Genomic DNA, 12,243 nt, shown 5'->3' on the forward strand with positions numbered 1-12,243 from the left:
CAAGGTAAAAGTATCTTTTTCAGACACTTCCGACTTGAATCTCATACTGACTTAAGCATTGGAGTGCCTTTGCAGGTACACTCCCCCCTCTCTTCTTCTTCATTTTCCACACTTATGCAAGTTGAAAGAAAACGCTCGGAACATACGAGTTAGCAGTGCAGCCTTCCGAAGATATAGCTCGGCTGATGTTTCGTACGAGGAGCCGACCTATTCTACAGGCAAGAACACTTATTAAGAAAAATGTTCTCTTATATATATATACATATATATATATATATATAGATATATATATACATATATATATATATATATATATATATATATATATATATATATATATATATATATACACACACATTGGTCAAGATATTTACAACAAAAAAAAGAATGACAAAAAAACGAGTAAAACTTAAGGAACAAATACTTTGGTAGAAAACTAAAATGAAAGAAAAATTTTGATCAAGGGAACAACTATATTCAATAGTTAAAAAATATAGAACAGATGATAAGAGTAAAAAAGTTTAATACTATTAAATATTCAAAGAATTAGATTAGTTAAAAATATATACAATTATAGAAGGGTAAAGTATTAAATCGGTCCTTACGTTTGAATCTAATTTTGTTTTGGTCTAAGATTTAAAGTGTCCTATTTAAATCCAAAAAAAATTTATTTAGCTTCAATATGGTCCTTTTGTGAAGTCAATATTAAATAATTAACGTCACTGTTCCACCAAACCTTAATGTCCATTCCTAAAAAAGAGGTACAAAAGGCACAGGATCAGTCACGGATACATCACCATGAGCCACTGGCCTTAGTTCAAGCACATGAAGAACATCTTCGAAAATACACTTTTTGTGGAAAAGTTCGCCGGTAGTGATGAGGACAAGGTCATCGTCATCTTTACCGCGGAAAACTCCCCTCAACCGAAGAATTTGGTTATATAACTTTTCCATATAGTTTCGTTAATTATTTAATATTTACTTCACGGCAGGACTATATTAAAACTAAATGAAACTTTTTTATTTCAAATAAGACACTTTAAATTTTAGGGACTAAAACAAAATTATACCTAAACATAGAGGATCAATATAATACTTAAAAAATTTTTAATGCGAAATAACAGTTTCCATTTCAAATAAAGAATTAAAACATTACGACATTTCTTTATATATACGAGTACACGTATTTTAATACTGTTAATACCTTAACAAAATTTTAAGCATAGTGATGTTGAACATCAATAAAATATAAGTAAACGAAATTTCATGTTAATTACAAACCATATTAACTGATTACATAAGAAAGGGATAAGTATGGTTTTGGTCCCTAAAGTTTAGCGCTAAAATCGAAACCGTCTCTCATCTAATTTTCGATTTAAAATCGTCCTTAACGTTTTTTTTCGTATTAAAATCATCATTTTTAATAAATTTTTTATATTATTCCTAAACTACCCCCTATTTTAATAAAAAGTTATAAAATTTAAAAAAAAAATAAAAAAAAAACGTGTTGTTGGGGGGAGGGGAAACGCGTCGGGGAAGGGGAGGGGGAGGAAAAGGGTAAGGGGGAGGGGAGGGGAGGGGAGGGAAAGGGGAAAGGGGAAGCCAGCCCCTCACCGCCGCGCCCAGCCCTCACCGCCGCGCCCAGCGCCTCACCGCCAGCTGCGCCCAACCCTCACTGCCTCACCGTCCAGCCCTCATCTCTTCGCCCAACCCTCACTGTCGCGCCAGCCACCCACGAGAGGAGAGAGATCGGACAAAGAGAGACACGAAGAGGGATAAGGACTCGCGTTGCTGCTTCTTGCCGCCTAGCCGCTGAGGGAAGCCAGCGCCACCGTCGCCGCTGCTCCTCGCCGCCTCGCCGCCTCGTCGCTTCAGCTTCTTGCGGTTATGGGTTCTGATGATGAGTTTGCCGGTGGTCCTGCTTGGCCTTCTGCATCTGCTTCTTTGTGCTTTGAATTTCTGATTTGGCTTTGTGCTTTTCTGTTGAATTTGTTGATTTGGCTGTGTTAATTTGTTGCTTTCTGTTTCTGCTTGTGTTAAATTTGTGCTTGAATTTGTTGATTTTCTGTTTCTACTTCTCTGTGTGGAGGTGGAGGTGGAGGTGGGGGATGGGGGGAAGGGAAGACGGGGAGGGGGAGGGGACGTGGGGGTGGGGTTGAGGGTGGGGGGAAGGGAACGGGGAGGGGGAGGGGACGCGGGGTGGGGGAGGGGGAGGGGGAGGGGGAAGGGGAAAGGGGGCTATGGGGACGGCGGCGGCGTTGGTGGTGGTGTTGGTGGTGGTGGTGGTACTAGTGGTGGTGTTGGTGGTGGTGTTGGTGGAGGTTGTGGCGGTGGTGTTGGTGTTGGTGTTGGTGGTGGTGGTGGTGGAGCATGTAATTGTGTTGGTAGTGGTGAGGGTATTTTTGTCCAAAAAAATAAAAAGGACGATTTTAATACGAAAAAAACGTTAAGGATGATTCTAAATCGAAAATTAGACGAGGGACGATTTTAATTCTGGCTGAAAATCTTTGGGACTAAAACTATACTTAACCCAAAAAAAAAATATTATTTCAAAGTTGACACATAAATTACATTTTTTTAATCAAAAAGCAGTTATTATGTCTAAAATGATTTTCGCATAAAAAAAATACATGATTAAATAGCATTTTCCAATCAACATCATACTAATAAATGAGAAGTAACCTGTAAAGAATTGAAAAATATTTTTCATTGAAATACAGAATCATTCATCACAAAGTTGACCGGTATGTAGTTGTTGAATTTGCTGTAGGATGTTGCTATTTTATGTTACAAACGTATTATTATTGCTTAAAAACTTTTTTTCCACAACATTTATTAATGCTAGATACAATGTGGTGATATTTTTAAATAACTAAACACTATCAAAATAAGACATCGTTAATTTTATAATTTAGTAACAATTTTTTTGTCGACACTTATCAATAACGGTGTAAAGTAAACAAAATTCTCAAATCCAGAAAAAAAATATTCAATACATAATAATAAAAAAAGTTAACAACGGTTACAACAAAAGAATATGACAATAAACAGTAGATATTTTAAGAGAATAAACCATAAGTCTAATAACATTTTTACGTCGAAGCATATAATCATTTTAAGAGAATAAACCAAAATAAAACATTCTCTTGACCTGCTAGGTCTGCATCTAACATCAACAATATATGTAAAACCAGCTTCATCAACTATTTCTAGTTTTCTACGGTATTAGTAGGGGTGGCAAAGTGGCTTGGGCGTTTCAATCTGTTTCGTTCCGTTTAGACCCGCCCCATCAACTAATATGGGTTTAAAATACTAGCTCGTCTCATTTTACGATGGATTGGCAGGTTGACGAGCTAGCTCCGCTTGACTATTTTTTAAAAAAAATAAATTTTATTAAAATTAACAAAAAATTAAATACAAATAAAAAATAGTCAAATTATAATATAATTTTTTTGCTTTCTTTTTTTTTCAATTTTTAACTTCAATAAAATTGTTCAAAATAATATTTGTCAATAGAACCATTTTTATTTTAAAAAATAAGTCACATAGTTTGAGCACATATACGAAATTATAAAATAAAATAAATAAAGTTAATAACTAAAAGAAGAAAAAAACAAAAAAAATAAAAAATAAAAATCTCCGCCCCGCCAAAACCCGCAAATTTGGCGAATTTTTTTTAATTTGATGGATTCTAAATCGTAGTCCGATCCGCCTTTTTTAGCAGATTCGGCGAGTCGGTCCGACGGATTCGACCAATTTTACCACCCGTATCAGGTTTATGACAAAATGTAGTTTTCATAAAACCAATTGGTAAAGTCTATAGTTAAATATATATGAGATTTAAATAAAAAATTGATCATAATATATGATTAATGATGCTCGGAAACTTGTCTCTCAACAAATTTCCCTTCGGCAAGTATACCGAATTGTCGTCAAGTAAAAACTCACAATAGAGTGAGGTCGAATCCCACAGGGATTGATTGGTCAAGCAACTTTAATTAGAGGAATGTTCTAGTTGAGCTGAGCAGAATTTGAGTTGAGTAATTGCAGAAAGTTAAATGGCGGGGAAGTAAATAACAGAAAATGTAAGTATTGGAAATAAATGACAGAATGTAAACGGCATAAGGTAATTGCAGAATCTTAAATGGGGATTTGGGGAGAAGAGCAGAAAAATAAATGGCAGAAAATAAAGAGAATGGCTAAGATCAGAAATGGGAGATTCATTGGGCTTAGGAGATGTTGCATTCTCCGGATCAAGTTCATTCTCATCTCTTCCTCAATCAATGCATTCATTGATCTCCTTGGCAATCTTAAGTGATTGGATTCCAATTCCTTGGCAACCCAATCTCTCTAAGCTTGAACAATTGCCCAATTCCTTGATTTAATTGCTCATGGGAAGAGATGAAGTTTGGTCACTGATTATACCACATGCATTCCCAAATCAAAGTGTTGGTAGGATTATATGTCACTATATCCATCCAAACCCCAATTTGGTCCAATATGAGAAAGCAATTCTAGCATGATCTCATCATCTATTTTCCAAGGCTCAGAGGAGATCCAATTATGGAGAGTTTCTTTTCCAAGACAACTAACCAATTGGATTAAGATCGAAAGCTTTCTAGTAAAATCAAGAGAAAAAAAAGAAGAAGAATAATGAAAACTATTATTGATCCATCAAATTACAACAGAGCTCTCTAACCCAATGAAAGGGGTTTAGTTGTTCATAGCTCTGGAAATGGAAGATGATAAAGAAGAATGCATTCTAAAAATTAAACTAGAAGTTGCAGAGAAAGTAAAATATACAAAGTGTAGTTCTCAAATTCCGGATCCCCTTTTTCAATTCAAAACTATCCCTCTATATACTACTCTTCAGCTCTTCTAGTTAGCTCTTCAAGTCTTGGATATGGGCCTTTGATCTTTAGTTGAAGCAGTTGCAGTCTTTAGTGGGCTCAGCTTTGCTTGCAAAGAAAGTGTGAGTTAGGCATGATGGGAAGTTAGTTAGGACGTTAGTGGTGTTAACGTTAAGTGTAAACTTGGGTTCGAAAGCGTTAGTGACGATAACTTTGTCACTAACGTTCCAAATTAGTTGATCCACGTTAACTTCAACGTTAGTTGTACTAACGTAACCACTAACGTGGCCTCTTAGCCCTTCGCAAGCGTTATTGGCACTCACTTTTACCAATGACGTTGCTCTTTGTCCCTCTCTTCCACGTTAATGGTCCACGTTAGTGTAATACACTAACGTGGCCCTTAACGTGGGCATGCCAAGGCTCGAGAGCGTTAGTGACACTTACCTTTGTCACTAACACTTTAAAACGCCCATTCTTTTCACGTTAGTGCCTCACATTAAGGGTCTTAACGTGACCACTAACGTGGGTGTGTTTGCCATCTCCAACGTTAGTGACAAAAGTGAGTGTCACTAACGTTGGCCTATCATTCATTGCTCCACGTTACCCTTCACGTTAGTGGTCTTAACGTGACCACTAACATGGGCAACCTAGGCTTGGTCTAGCGTTAGTGACAAAGGTGAGTGTCACTAATGCTTGCGACTTCCTCTTTACTCCACGTTAGAGTTCACGTTAATTAGATTAACGTGACTCTTAACGTGGCTTAGTGTGACCTTTTGGAACGTTAGTGGTGTTCACTTTTACCACTAACGTTGGAGCTCCCCCTTTCTTCCACGTTAGTTCCCACGTTAGTGTAACTAACGTGGTAACTAACGTGGGTTGTGATGGCTTTCGAAGGCGTTATTGGTGGTAACGTTACCATTAACGTTACAAGCTCGCTCCCATTCCACGTTAGTGGTCACGTTAGTGAAGCTAACGTGGCTCTTCTTTACTTCCTTTGTCCTGAAATCAAACAAATCAGGTGCATCAAAGCTTTGTTTCAAGTCATGAGATCATGCATCATCCATATTATCATTCAATTCATGCATAATTCTCATGAAATCATGTAAAGTTCACAATGTTTGCTTGAATCAAGATGTAAGTGTATATTCACCCAAAACTTGCTTATTTACTAAGAAAATGTATGAAACTATCCTAAAATAGTAAAGAAAAGGGTCAGTGAAACTGGCCAAAATGCCCTGGCATCAATTAATACAAAACTTCACTAAAAAACTAACAAAAAAAATAACATGGAGATTATGAGAATCACATATAGGCTGTGTTTGTTTACAGAGACAGGACAGTGAGACAGAGACATAGAGACACAAAATCGTGTTTGGCAGAGGAGACATGGACAGAGACAATATGTCCAGAGACACTGAATTAGTGTATTTTGTGTCCATCCTGACAGGAAGGACATGGAGATACTAACAAGGGACACAACTTATTTTTTATTTTTTCTTTCATTATTCTTGTTAATTTTTCATAATTATATTTTTTATTATTATATTTTTCATCTCAAATTTTTTGAATGAAAAAAAATGAGAATAAATTAGATTTTTATAATTTGTTCTAGTTTATTACCAAACAGAATACAATAACACAAAATTTTGTGTCTCTGTCCATCAGTGTCTTGTTCTGTCTTGTTCTCAGTGTCTTATCCTGTCTTGTTCTCAGAAACAAACGCAGCCATATAAGAACATATTCGTCAGATTGATATTTTGATATCTTTCTCTTTATCACAAATTCTTCTCGTTTGAAAAGAAGATTAAGAAGATACCTCGAAGGATGCATGGATAAGTACGACAAAAAAATACGCAGTGCATGAAAGTCAATGACAAAATTGCTAAGTATGTTGTTGTATTTAGAAAACATGGCTTCTAATGTACGACAAAAAAATGGGTAATTAGTTGCCATAGTAGCTAACTGAACCTTGTAGAAGACACATTCTAAAGTAGAACACAACCTCAGGTTATAGTTAAGTGGAAACATTGTAAAGAAATCCTCATTCTCCATTGACTTTGCTGGTAAATTTTCTTCGTTGCAAATACGGCAACAAAAGTCCCAACAGTTAACAATACTCGAGAAGTAACAATCTTGATCTAACAAACCTTTCGGTTCACTAACACCCATCACAATAAAGAAATAACATTGCGCTCCATATTCGACATTAAAGAATATGATTTCTTAATGTTATAACAACTTATGCTGTCTAATTCATCTGTGATTATGCCATCCAAATAAGTTTTTTCTAGCTTTAACAAAAAATGTTAATTGTCCAATGAAATCAAGAAATATGACTTCGAGAGAAGTTCATGTTTAAAATCGTTGTAAAAAATTCTAGGAAGTGAAACAGCGGCCTGGAAATAATTATTAAATCGACAACATTAACAAAATTAGTTTATATGTAGAAAGAGTATATATAAAAAACCAATCAATGTAAAAGACGGAATACAAAAAACAACTTACAACATCTGGGTCTAAGGAGAAAACAAAACTTCTAGCATTTAAACCCAGAGAAGCTTGCATTATGCCACCCATTGAATGATGTAACATCCTAATATTCAAATTCTTATGCTCGAGTCATAAGTCAATGATAATAAAGTGGTACGACTCTCAAGGTAGATTTATAATACATATATATAATTAAAAAGAACTATTATTAAATGAGAAGCCTGAAAATGAATAAAATGAAACGCAATCGCAATCTCTCTCGTATCAAAGAAAAAGAAACATGCACTCTAAAAGCGGGTAAAATAACTAAAACAGTAAAGGATAAATAAAATAAAGGCAGAATATATATAATAAGGTATATATGATAGCCACTAGCCACAACCTACGAAGTTTAGGTCGACTAGGGTTACAGAATTTAAAACAGTTAACAACAGTATTTCTTATCTTTCCCAAAGATACATCACAGCCTCTATAGGCAAATTCCCAAAATATATAATTACATACATCATAAAAGGTTTTAATAAATAAGGGGAGAGAATCTAAGCAAAATGTAAAACAGAAATCAAACTTCGCCGCCTCCTAAATGAATCACAGCTCACTGCTGAGCACCTAGACCTACATCTGGAAAAAACAGAGAGTATATACGAAATGAGAACCTCCGACCCATGGGTTTCCAGTACGGTAAAAGTGCTGAATAAATACAATGTATTATAATAGGAACTCACTAAGCATCTTAAACTTTCTTTCATCAATTATTCACCATAGGTCCTCACTAATTCATGAATTAGGCAACTATCATAGGGGATGCTAAGTCTAATTCAATTTCTCATCTTTCCCAACTTTTCAAACTTTTCAACTTCCAATTTAGAACAAAACTATAAAAACTAGACCCAGTTCCAACCCTCAATATCAACCAACACCAACATGAGGGACCTCTCGGTTGAGCAAATACAAACAATACAAACAAGTAATACACAAGTAAGGCAAGTAAGGCAAGTAGCATTTTGTTATATAACATATTCAATTAGGCAAACTAATACCATCATACAAACCCAAACAAATCAAACAATACAAATGATGTATGTCTGCCCTATGGCCAATGAGTTTATCTGTCGGTTATACAGGCAACCCGACATGTCCGGTAGCGAATCTTGGACAGTCCTAACTTGTGCGCATCTACCAAGAGAAATTCACATCTCTTAGAGGAATAATATCTGAAAATGTCTAAGTGTCTGGCCATATCTTGCGATGCAGGGTTAACAGAGTCTCCACCACATCTCGGAGCAAGCGGAATCACTTCACTGTATTTACCTAGGCAGGTGTATTCGAAACTCAGATCAAATATCATTATCAAAGTATCAAATCCTGGAGCAAGCAGAATCACTCCACTGCATCTACCTAGAAAATCACATTTCAGTCTCAGTCATTTATCACTATCTCTCACTATCATAGTCCTCCTCATTATATCTCAATCATAATAAATCATCTTTACTAGTCATCCTCTTAATCATTCGCTTCATATCATAATCATAATCACATTCAACATTAATTCCATCATCAGCTCACCCTCAATCTCATCCTCATCACGCATCACTTCATGTCTTATTCAGTTTTTTCTCAATTTCACTAACTCAACTCTTTAGATTCGGTCTCTAACTCTTCCATCCTTAATTACACCGGCTCTATGCTCTTATCGGGGATTATAAAGGTTTTAAAAGGCTAAAGAATGGTTAAGAACATAAAAATTCAAGTTTTGAAAATCTGGGTTGTCATGCATACGATGCCTCATGCGAACGCGAGAAATTTGGATAAAGGAGGACGCTCGCGTACGCATGCCATACCAGAATGTGAAAAAGTTGCTATGGTCCAGAAAATCAGTTTTTAGCCCAAATTTCAAACATTCATATCTTTTTTCACAAAATTCATTTTTCAACCATTCTTGAACCGTTGGAAAGATTGAACAAATTTTCATAAAAATATAGTTTTGTAAAATTTTCAACTCCAAGGACCGAATTTGAAGTTGGCCAAAAATCAATTTTTACCAAAAGGCAAAATTTGCCAATTTTCCGAAGATTCACAAGCCTCTTCAATCTCAACTCAACCTAATGACCTCTAACCAATCCAATTCATTCATTCACCATCATTTATACTTAAACCTATGTAATTCACACATTTCAATCCTAAACCATTCAAATTTACAACTCAAATATCCATTTCGGCCTCAAACCATCAATTTCAAAATTCAACCTCAATTATAACTATTCAACAACTTACCGGGCTTACCTTCAGGGCTTCCGGCTCAATTCCACGGCCTCCGACCAACATTTATTAATTCAATATAATGCACATATATAAAATCATTATCCAATATAAATTTCATTCATACATTCACTATACAGACTAAGTCATTCAATCAAACCATTCAAGCTTAATTCTAGGGGCATCTGGTGCACGAAATTGTGATCTCCAGGCTCGAACAAATCCTGGTAATGGCTCCAAAGCTTGGTGCTCTGATCTTAATTCATAATTGTCACAACTTCGATACAACTAACCAGCAAGTGCACTGGGTCGTCCAAGTAATACCTTACGTGAGTAAGGGTCGAATCCCACGGAGATTGTTGGTATGAAGCAAGCTATGGTCACCTTGTAAATCTCAGTCAGGCAGATATAAAGTGATAATGGTGTTTTCGAATATTAATTAATAAAAGAGGGATAGAGATACTTATGTAGATTCATTGGCAGGAATTTCAGATAAGCGAATGGAGATGCTTTTCGTTCCTCTGAACCTCTGCTTTCCTGCTATCTTCATCCAATCAGTCTCACTCCTTTCCATGGCTGGCTTTATGTGATACATCACCACTGTCAATGGCTACTTTCGGTCATCTCACGGGAAAATGATCCAATGCCCTGTCACGGCACGGCTAATCGTCTGGAGGCATCACCCTTGTCAATGGCTTCATCTTATCCTCTCAGTGAATAATATGCTCACGCACCCTGTCACGGCACGGCTATTCATCTGTCGGTTCTCGATCATGCTGGAATAGGATTTACTATCCTTTTGCGTCTGTCACTAACGCCCTGCAATCGCGAGTTAGGAGCTCGTCACAGTCATTCAATCATTGAATCCTACTCGGAATACCACAGACAAGGTTTAGACCTTCCGGATTCTCTTGAATGCCGCCATCATTCTAGCTTACGCCACGAAGATTCTGGTTAGGAGATCTAAGAGATATTCATTCTAGCTTAATTCATGTAGAACGGAAGTGTTTGTCAGGCACGCGTTCATAAGGGAGAAGGATGACGAGCGTCACACATAATCATCACCTTCATCACGTTCTTGGGTGCGAATAGATATCTTAGAAGAGAAATAAGAAGAATTGAATAGAAAACAGTAGTACTTGCATTAATCTTTGAGGAACAGCAGAGCTCCACACCTTAATCTATGGAGTGCAGAAACTCTACCGTTGAAAATACATAAGTGAGAGGTCCAGGCATGGCCGAGATGGCCAGCCCCCTAAACGAGATCACAGGATCAAAATACAATCCAGGATGTCAAATACAATAGTAAGAGGTCCTATTTATAATAAACTAGTTACTAGGGTTTACATGAGTAAGTAATTGATGAATAAATCCACTTCCGGGGCCCACTTGGTGTGTGTTTGGGCTGAGCCTGAGTGTTGCACTTGCAGAGGCCATTTGTGGAGTTGAACGCCAGTTTCTGTGCCAGTTTGGGCGTTCAACTCTGGTTTTGGATCCTTTTCTGGCGCTGGACGCCAGATTCAGCCAGTTTACGTCGTCAATTCTTGGCCAAAGTATGGACTATTATATATTGATGGAAAGCCCTGGATGTCTACTTTCCAACGCAATTGGAAGCGTGCCATTTTGAGTTCTGTAGCTCCAGAAAATCCACTTTGAGTGCAGGGAGGTCAGAATCCAACAGCATCAGCAGTCCTTCTTCAACCTCTGAATCAGATTTTTGCTCAAGTCCCTCAATTTCAGCCAGAAAATACCTGAAATCACAGAAAAACACACAAACTCATAGTAAAGTCCAGAAATGTGAATTTAACATAAAAACTAATGAAAACATCCCTAAAAGTAACTAGATCCTACTAAAAACATACTAAAAACAATGTCAAAAAGCGTATAAATTATCCGCTCATCACAACACCAAACTTAAATTGTTGCTTGTCCCCAAGCAACTGAAAATCAAAATAGGATAAAAAGAATAGAATATACTATAAATTCCAAACTATCAATGAAACAGAGCTTCAATCATATGAGCGGGACTTATAGCTTTTTGCCTCTTGAATAGTTTTGGCATCTCACTTTATCCATTGAAGTTTAGAATGATTGGCATCTATAGGAACTTCAGATTTCGAATAGTGTTATTGACTCTCCTAGTTCAGTATGATGATTCTTGAACACAGCTTCTTTATGAGTCTTGGCTGTGGCCCTAAGCACTTTGTTTTCCAGTATTACCACCGGATACATAAATGCCACAGACACATAATTGGGTGAACCTTTTTAGATTGTGACTCAGCTTTGCTAAAGTCCCCAATTAGAGGTGTCCAGGGTTCTTAAGCACACTCTTTTTTTTGCTTTGGACCTTGACTTTAACCGCTCAGTCTCAAGTTTTCACTTGACACCTACACGCCACAAGCACATGGTTAGGGACAGCTTGGTTTAGCCGCTTAGACCAGGATTTTATTCCTTTAGGCCCTCCTATCCACTGATGCTCAAAGCCTTGGGATCCTTTTTAATTGCCCTTGCCTTTTGGTTTTAAGGGTTATTGGCTTTTTTCTCTTGCCTCTTGGTTTTAAGAGCTTTGGCTTTTTCTGCTTGCTTTTTCTTTTTCTTTCTATTTTTTTTTCACCTTTTTTTTTTTTGCAAGCTTTGTTCTTTG

This window comes from Arachis ipaensis, chromosome B1 (assembly GCF_059453495.1).
Source record: "Arachis ipaensis isolate K30076 ecotype BB chromosome B1, ASM5945349v1, whole genome shotgun sequence".
NCBI lineage: Eukaryota > Viridiplantae > Streptophyta > Magnoliopsida > Fabales > Fabaceae > Arachis > Arachis ipaensis.